Below are 10259 nucleotides of genomic sequence, written 5' to 3' on the forward strand. Positions count from 1 at the left end.
AGAATTTTTTCCCAGTCTGTAGGTTGTCTTTTGACTCTTTTGGTGAAGTCTTTGGGTGAGCATAAGTGTTTGATTTTTAGGAGCTCCCATTTATCTAGTCTCTCTTCTGGTGCTTGTACATTGTTACTTATGGTTCATATTGTGTTTATGCCATGTATTAGGGCTCCTAGCATTGTCCCTATTCTTTCTTCCATGATCTTTATTGTTTTTGATTTTATATTTAAGTCTTTGATCCATTTTGAGTTAGTTTGCATATATGGTGTGAGATACGGGTCTTGTTTCAGTTTTTTGCGTATAGATATCCAATTATGCCAGCACTATTTGTTAAAGACACTGTCTTTTCCCCAATTAATGGATTTTGGGCCTTTGTCAAATATTAGCTGCTCATAGGTGGATGAGCTTATATCTGGATTCTCAATTCTGTTCCATTGGTCTCTGTATCTGTTGTTGTACCAGTACCAGGCTGTCTTGACTACTGTGGCAGTATAATAGGTCCTAAAATCAGGTAGTGTAAGGCCTCCCACTTTTTTCTTCTTCTTAAGTAGTGTTTTATTTATTCGGGGCCTCTTCCCTTTCCATATGAAGTTGGTGATTTGTTTCTCCATCTCACTAAAAAATGCTGCTGGAATTTGGATCGGGATTGCATTGTATCTGTAGATTGCTTTGGGTAGAATTGACATTTTCACTATGTTGATTCTACCTATCCATGAGCAAGTTATATTTTTCCACTTATGCAGGTCTCTTTTAGCTTCTTGCAGTAGTGTCTTGTAGTTTTCTATGTAAAGATCTTTTACATCTCTGGTTAGATTTATTCCTAAGTATTTTATCTTCTTGGGGGCTATTTAAATGGTATTGATTTGGTGATTTCCTCTTCAAGGTTCTCTTTGTTGGTGTAAAGGAATCCAACTGATTTTTTTATGTTTATCTTGTATCCTGAAACTTTGCTGAAATCTTCTATTAGTTCCAGTAGTTTTCTTGTGGAATCCTTGAGGTTTTCTGTATATAAGATCATATCATCTGTGAATAGAGATACTTTGACTTCTTCCCTACCTATTTGGATGCCCTTTATTTCTTTTTCTAGCTTAACTGCTCTGGCTAGGACTTCCAGCACAATGTTGAATAATAGTGGTGATAAAGGGCATGCTTGTCTGGTTCCTGTTCTCAAGGGGAATGCTTTCAAAGTCTCTCCATTTAAGATGATGTTAGCTATTGGTTTTGTATAAATGTCCCTAATTATACTGAGGAATTTCCCTTCTATTCCTGTTTTTTTGAGAGTTTTTATCATGAATGGGTGTTGGACTTTGTCGAGTGCCTTTTCTACTTCGATTGATAAAATCATGTGGTTCTTGACTTTTGTTTTATTTATGTGATGGATTACATTGATTACTTTTCTAATGTTGAAACATCCTTGCATGCCTGGTATAAATCCCACTTGGTCATGGTGAATTATTTTTTCGATATGTCGCTGAATTCTATTGGCTAAAATTTTGTTGAGGATTTTTGCATCAATGTTCATGAGGGATATTGGTCTGTAATTTTCTATTTTTGTGGTGTCTTTACCTGGTTTTGGTATTAGGGTTATGCTGGCTTCATAGAATGAGTTTGGGAGTATTCCATCCTTTTCTATGCTGTGAAATACCTTTAGTAGAAGTGGTGTTATATCTTCTCTGAAAGTTTGGTAGAATTCTCCAGTGAAGCCATCCGGGCCAGGGCTTCTTTTTGTTGTTGTTGTTAGTAGTTTTTTAATAACCTTTTCAATCTCTTCTTTTTTTATGGGTTTATTTAGTTGTTCTACCTCTGTTTGTGTTAATTTAGATAGGTAGTGAGTTTCTAGAAGTTTGTCCATTTCCTCTAGGTTTTCAAATTTGTCAGAGTACAATTTTTCATAGTATTCTGTTATGATTCTTTTACAGCTTTGCTTTGGATCTCTAATGTCCTGTTATCAGGTAGTTAGGCCTGTAACTAAGTATGTGCACACAGGAGTCCATTACATTTTCCTATATGGGTTCAGGTCGGGTGTTCAGGCAGTCAGTCACCAAGTGTGTGATACAGGCTTTCACCCCCAGTCCTAGAGAGGCATGGGTGATTGGTGCAGGCACTGGACTCTGGCAGTGGTAGGGGATCACACGCTGAGCCAGGCAGGGGACCGACAGCTGCCCCTGAGAGTCTGAAAGGAAAGTGTTTCCCTATTCTCTAGGGTGGGTAGGTAGGTGAGTTTTGCAGCCGGACTAAGAGCACCCCACTCTGTTGGCTGTAAAGACTCGAGGGCACCACTTTTTCTTGAGCTCCTGTAGCAGGTGACTAGGCACTTTAGGTGTCACCACCAGTCCTCAAGACCCAGATGCAGATTGATAAAAGTGCCTACTTAAGGGGCAGGGCTGTTTCGAGGGTCACAAATCTGCCCATTCACAGCTGAAGCAGTTGAAGTTAAATTTCCGATGTTTGCCCTGTTGTACTGTGGCAGTGAGGGCTAACGCTGTTGAGATGGGTCCCCACAAGTCTATACAGGGGTGTAAGGCACTCAGAGTCTGCAGACTCCTGATATCTGTGGCCAGCAAAAGAGCTGTGCTGACCCTGTGTTCCTGGCCTAGGGGAGCCAGCAGCTTATTTATTCCCTCTCCAAGGCCAGGAGAATGGGTCAGGGCACCTTTTGGGATCTACTTCCAGCCCAGTGGACTCCCGGTGCAGAGCGGGGAGGGAGGAGGTAAAAGGGAGAGAGGTTTTTTCCCAAATCTGGTGCAGAGCATGGAGGGAGGAGGTAAAAGGGAGAGAGGTTTTTCCCAAATGGGATTTTTTTTTAATTTTAATTGCCACGAAAGGGTGCACACATCTACTTATCCTAGCCTCTTGGGAGCTGCTCTTCACTGGTTCAGAGTGTCCAAGGAGAATCTCTGCTGCCGGGTCTCTCTCGATGCGGGAACTGCTTCCCAAGCGTGCGCATAGCACAGCTGTTTGCCTGCTTCACCACGGACCGGCGTAGCTGTGGCTCTGCAGTTTCACTGCCATGGCTTCTCACCTCTTCCAAACGGTCTTCCTCTCCTGTATCACTCAGACGGATTCTTAACCTTGCCTTGTTCAGGGCTTCCAGATATTCATATAGAATCAAATCACTTGTTTTGCCAGGTCTTTGTAGTAAGAGGGATATAGGAAGCGTCTAACTACTCCGCCATGTTGACCACACCTCCAGTGTGGTATTTTTGAAACGTGACAAAATTATTTTGAAATTATTCTTAAAAATAATGAATGAAAATAACATATTGAAAATAAAAATAATGAGAGGCTACTTCTATTCTATATATTATAACATATTATAAAGCCACATTACTTAAACAGTATGGTCTTACTGCTAATATAGACATGTGAATCAATGGATAAGAATAGATAACTAATAAGTGTTCTAAGGAGTTTCTCATTTGTTAGGAAACATGGCACTCTGAGTCAGTGGGGAAAATATAATGTCAATAAATTTGGCTGCCAAATACAACTTTATGGACTTAAGATCAATTATTATTCAAAAGCTGACATGTCTAAAATGATAAGAGTATAACTAATACCTTTCTTTTTAAGAGCACTCAAAAAATATCTTTGGAAAAAATGGCTAACAATATGCTAAGGATCAAGCTTTTTCTAAAGAGAGAGAAAATATTATTTAAACAGGATTGGTCAAAAACAAATGCTATGATATGGAATCAGTTTGTTTTTAGAGTTTGTTTACCTTTAAACTCTTCCTTTTACCAGGCTTTTAGTTTATAAATGGTTGATTTTAGTGTGTTTATGCTTCCATTGTAAAGGTAGTTTCTTTTGATACAAAAAGCATGGAAAAAAAGGGCATTTCATCTTACTATCACTCTCCATTTTCCACAATTAAAGAAAGTAACAACTGTTGACAACCCTTCTACTCCAAACATGTTAATCCATCTTATGGTAGGTGTTTAATATCTAGACACAGCATCTAGAGGCACTAGCCCATACCTATAAAACTAATATGGGGATATAAATATGTCTTAAATGTGACTGCAGAAAACCTTATGCTACATTGTAAAATTACAGTGGGAAGATGGCCTCTAAGGTGGTCTTGAGTCCTTGTCTTCTTATTCTGCATCTAGCCCCATTTTTCACGACTCTATCCCAAATGTTTTCATGGAATGTCTTCTGCTCCACTGGAGGCTGAATAAAAGAGGAGAAAGTAAGTAAAAGTGAAAAATTATATCCAAATAAGTTTTGATTTTTTCTTGAGTGAGTTAATGATAAATTGAAGCAGTTTGGATAATCACTTCCTTTAATAAGTAATGTTAATATTTACCATACAGAAAAGAAGAAATGGACTGTGTTCCTTTTTGTTCAGTTGCTTTTTACTCTTGTCAATTCTTATTGTCTTTCCACAGGTTTCAATTTCTTCTATTAAAATTTCAGGAAAGAAAACTGTCCTGGAGAAAATGTTTGCTGTATTTGAGTTAATGGTATTGAAATCAAGAACAAATATATAATAGATAGCTAGAATTATATGCTTGATATTTTACAGTGAAGACATGAATATACAGATTTGGAAATTTACCTCTTGAAGTAAGTAGTTCATCAGAATGATAATGAATTTTTGGAAAATCCTAATCTTTAACAAAATAAAAATGAAATGATAAAAGAGATGTGAGCTTATGTATGTAAATAAAATAATTCTGTTTATATTCATTTACAAATGCATACGCATTTTTCAGGGTTTCATCAGACTTATTGAGAGAAAGTGTGGTTGGAAGTGTTCTTGTTGATTGTGAAAAGCTATAGCCTACTGAACTTTTGTCAGTTTAAGTTGCCTTTCATGATGTGGTATTTACAAAAACCTATCCCAAGATATGAAAGGCTCAGAGATACATCACATAACACCTTTTTCTGAGGGAAAAAAGAATATATGAAGGTTGATTTTCAACCCTGACTCCATATTAGACTTCATTAGGAAGTTTTAAACACTACTGATGTCCAGGTCCAAGATATGACCAATTAAATCAGAATCTCTGGAGAGGCAGTTAAGGCATCATCACTTTTAAAATCTACCCAGGTAACTCTTGTGTGCAGCCAGTTGGAGATGACACTAGTGTGGCCAAACCAACTTCCCAGTTGCCTAGAATTGAAGGTGTTTCAGTATATGGACTTTCAGGTTTAAAACTGGGACAGTACTGGGAAAACTGGGACAAGTTGGTCAACCTAGATGAGGCCAAAGTAGGGATTTGGAGGTCATGGTGTGAAGAACGGGTGGGCTAATTCATGGGGCTATCAGCAGATACTAATACAACTTCCTGTAAGAGTCCTGGTATCAGAGGGATAAGTAGGTGGTTAAATCATGTAGGGCCCTGTGAGATGTGGGAAGATTATTGGAGTTTGCTCCAAGTATGATTGGCCTCCAGCGTGGGGTTTCTTAGGGGGGAATGACTCATGTACTTCCATATGGTTTAAAGGATAGTTTCAGCTGTCATGGAGTGACAAGAGGTGCCTGCTTCTTCCTAGACAACAGATTGGGAGGAAATGCACCAAAACATTTCTATTTCTGAGTCATGAGGTTTTCTTTTTTTAATATCTTTAATATATTTTGAGTTCAAATTTTTCTTTACCGATTGTGCATTACCAGTTTAACCAAAACAATCATTTTTATTAAAGAAAAAAAAAAACCTTTGTAACATGATCTGAAGTGAGATAAAAAAGACAAAACTCATGTTCCCATGTAATTAAATGTAGATTTAGTAAAATGTGTTTTTTACCAAAGTTTATTATTCACTTAATCAAACTGAAGACAGTTAAAATCCACTCTCTGTCTCTTTTTTTTTTGTTCATTCTGCACAATTCCACATACAGAAAGTTCAAAATCAGGAAAAATTAAACTAATTTTAGAGATGCATGCAAAGATGGTAAAACCACAAAACAAAACAAAGAAGGAAGGAAAGGGATTGTGATCCAGAATTGTTCACGTAGGGGTTTTTGGGTTGCTAAGAATATTTTATTTCTTGTCCTAGTTACACAGATGTTTATGCCTCAACAATTTGTTAAACCGTGTATTTATATTTTATGTGCCCTTCTATGTGTATATTATATTTTACAATAAAAAAAGGGTTTTACAAAAGTATTACTTTCTAGCTAGCATTGAGAAGTTCACAAATAAATGTAAGATTGTGTCTAGTATCAAATGGCATATCTTATATAGCTGGCAAGTCGTGATAAAATACCCCAAATATCATTATATCGTATTTTATCCCAGTGACTTATCTTTGACTCCTCCCATTCCCTAAAATTAATCATTCCTTCTTATGAGTATTCATAATACTTTATCTATACCTCTTTCTACCTCTTTATGTCTCCTTCACTTGACTTTAAGCTTCTTGAGGAAAATATTTATATCTTTTGTTTTTGCATCTACTTTTGAGCACAACATAAAGTTGAATCTCAGTAATGATTTGTTAGATGAATAGCTGAACTATTTAATGACTAAATGAAGAATTAATACTTTTCTGAATAATAAACCCAAATATAATTGGTCATTGTTCTGAAATAATAAGAGACTGGTATAGACTAGAATGATCGAAAAAAAAAATTTCATGAAGACGATGGGACTTGAGCTGGATTCTAAAGTGTGGTCTAATTTAATTTGGAAAGCATAAAGTGTAGGCATTCTCTTCATAACTTTCAGAATTTGTGAAGACAAAGGTGAACATGGAAGGCTTGCTGCTACGGAGATGGGACAGAGCATAAAAGCCATTCTCTCTTAAATAAATTTTTATTCTTCTCTGGGAGGCCTAACTGCATTCTGGTATTCAGAATTCATTTACATACATTACATATAATGAAAACAAGACAGTTTAGATTTAAGGACAAAAAATTCAATTTGCTATGTCACCAAAGAAATGGTCACGATACAATTTTACTTCAAAGGTTTTGAAATATATCAGTAATGCAGAGCTAAAAATTATATAAACCATAAAAAACCCAAATCCATTGTCTTTGAGTAGATTCTGACTCATAGAGACCCTATAGGACAGAGTAGAACTGCCCCATAGGGTTTCCAAGGAGAGGCTGGTAGATTTGAACTGCCGACATTTTGGTTAGCAGCCGAGCTCTTAACCACTGTGCCACCAGGGCTCCTAAAATTATACAGACCTGGACAAATAACATAATATCCACCTTGAACATTCACAAATTCTAGTTTTACCAGATAAAGTAAAAGTAAAACAAAATCTTTTCCCCAAGCACAATGGTACAGACCTTTTTCCTATTGCTGGCATCTTAGGCAGACTCATGAAGACTACAATAAATATAATATTATATAAATATAATATAATATAACATTTAATCTATGGCACTTTTGATATATTTAACCAAGATATTTTTTAGGGTTAAGCATTGGGACATCAACAGCAATAATCATATATATGTGTGTGTGGTGTATATATATATGTATATTTATATACACACATATATATGTGTATACATATATATGTATGTGTGTATATATACATATATGTATATATGTATGTGTGTGTGTGTATATATATATATATATATATATATACTTTGTCAAATTTAATACATCGAAAGAGCTTCTCAGTGAAATGAATAACTGTTTTCAGTGCTAATGACCACAGAATTTTTTCTTATCCTTATCCATGGATATTGATAGTGTCAATTGTATCACTTGAAACTATGCAAGATAATGGCTAGGTAATTATTTGTTTTTCTGCACACCCATGTCATTACAAATTAGTGATGCCCACTTCAAATTGTCAGCATCCTGTTCCATTGATCTTTAAGTAAGTTTCTGAAAGCAGGAAGCTACAGTGATGTACAGTTTATGCTGCTGGCTGCAAATAGACTGCCTACAGGTCTGTTTTTGTAAAGAAAATTTTCAATTCGTGAAAGCCATGGGCATCAGCTTTCAAGAAGAGGAAAAAGAACTTCCTTAGAAATCTTTGATCTTTTCTGCTGCGTCATGTTTTTCATGAAAGAGAGTTGCAACGCTAAAAAAGCTTCTACAAAATAATTCCATTTTCAAGCCAACAAGATTAAAGGTTTAGTACCTTTATTCAATTAAGGGCACGGAAAAAAAATCTTAAATTTAGATTATTCTAGAAGAGATTTGATAGATTGAAATTAATTAAGAAGCAAGAAAATAAGTGAAAAAAACTTATTTCAATCAGTTTTATAGACTGGCTTTGTTCATTCATTTCTTCCAGATCTTTCTCCGTACTGCCATCACTTTGTGAAACTATTGCTACTCCTAGATTCATGAACTCTCCTCTCAAAAATATTGTTTGTCAACCTCTGCTCTCTTACCATGAGGATAACTTAGCAGCAAAAGAGAAAATGAACTCTAGGTCCCCACTGCTTCCATCAGTCATGAATTTCCACTCAATCTAATGTTTTATTTCTCCCTCCCTCCTTAAAGACAACAAAGTTGGTTCATGTCATATAGACAATGTGAGCATATAGAAGGTGTGACACCACACGAAGAAACATCTTTAAGTAATCTGGGGTAAATAGAGCCCCACCAAGGTATCAGTAAAACAATGGGCATAGCCTGGGAATGGGAAGGACGTAAGATTTCTTGAAGAACTTTCATTAGAATTCTACGTTTCTAGCACAGAGCATTGCGCAGAGTGTGCGTTCACCAAGGACTGAGGAATTGGGCTGTATCATGCAATGTAACCATCTCTCTGCTTAAAACCAATAAACATCTGTTTATCACAAATAAAAAGAAATTTCTATCTCTTCTCATTACAGGGTTTAATTCTAAATTCATTTGTCCTTGATGTCCAAACAATAGCTTTGTTCTCAGTTCTTGACCCTTCATGGGGAAGAACGGAGGGTAGGGTAGCCCTATAGAGTTCACACTTATGGAGGATCCCAGGGAAATAAGAAACTAATGCTTAGTCAACTTGCATTACAGAATAGTTTTGTTGTCTTTTTGAAAATGTGAGAGAATTTACAAATGCATACAGTTAAATGTTAACAATGGTAAGGCAAATTTAGTATAACATTTCTATAAATAATAGATAAAAAAGAGAGAAAACTTCAAAATCCATGTGCTTATGTAACAATGATATTAATTACAATGATATAGGTTAATTGTTTCTAATTTATGCTGAACACCACAGAGTAATAATTATTATATATTACATAAACATAATTTCAGATGAACTTTGTTGTGAGTTTTATTTGATTTCAACAATAAATCCTGTATAAAAAACAAACCCAAACCTAACTCCCGTTGAGTCAATTCCAACTCAGAGCACAACCGCTCCATAGGGTTTCCAAGGCTGTAAATCTTCACGGAAGCAGATTGTTATATCTTTCTCCTGCTGAGCAGCTCTGGGTTTGAACCACTGACCTTTTGGTTAGCATCCGTTCACTTTTTTAACCACTGTGCCACCAAGGCTCCTTCCAAATCCTGTATAGGTTCAATATCCTTACTTTGGCATTGATATACTATTATGCATTATAAACAATTACAGAAAACATTAGTACAGAAAGTTTCCATAGGAAGGCAATAGGAAGAGAAGTTTGTATAGATTTTTAAAAATTTTTTTTTATTGTACTTTAGATCAAGGTTTACAGAACAAATAGTTTCTCATTAAACAGTCAGTACACATATCGTTTTATGACATTTGTTAACAACCCCACGACATGTCAACACTCTCCCTTCTCCACACTGAGGACCTTTTTTTCGGTGAAAATATACATAGCTGAAATTACACCATTTTGAAAGTTTCTACATGAACAATTCAGTGACATTGATTACTTTCTTCCAGTTGTGCTGCTATTCTCACTATCCTTTTCCAAATTATTCCATCACCGTTATCTTCAACTCACAGTCCCCTAGGCTTCTGATCAAACCTTTTGAGTTGCTGTTATCAATTTGATCTCACATAGATAATTCTTTTTTTTTTTTGTACCTTAGATGAGGGTTTGCAGAACAAATAGTTTCTCATTAAACAGTTAGTACAGATATTGCCCTATGACAATGGTTAACAACCCCATGACATGTCAACACTGTCCCTTCTCAACCTTGGGTTCCCTATCACCAGCGTTTCTGTCCCCTCTTGCCTTCTAGTCCTTGTCCCTGGACTGCTGTGCCTCATTAGTACTGTTTTGTTTTATGAGGCTGTCCAATCTCTGGCTGAACAGTGAACTTCGGGAGGGACTTCACCACTGAGCTAAAAGGGTGTCCGGGGGCCATACTCTCGGGGTTTCTCCAGTCTGTCAGGCCAGTAAATCCGGTCTTT

This window comes from Trichechus manatus, unplaced genomic scaffold, assembly GCF_000243295.1.
Source record: "Trichechus manatus latirostris isolate Lorelei unplaced genomic scaffold, TriManLat1.0 scaffold00033, whole genome shotgun sequence".
In the NCBI taxonomy this organism is placed as follows: Eukaryota; Metazoa; Chordata; class Mammalia; order Sirenia; family Trichechidae; genus Trichechus; species Trichechus manatus.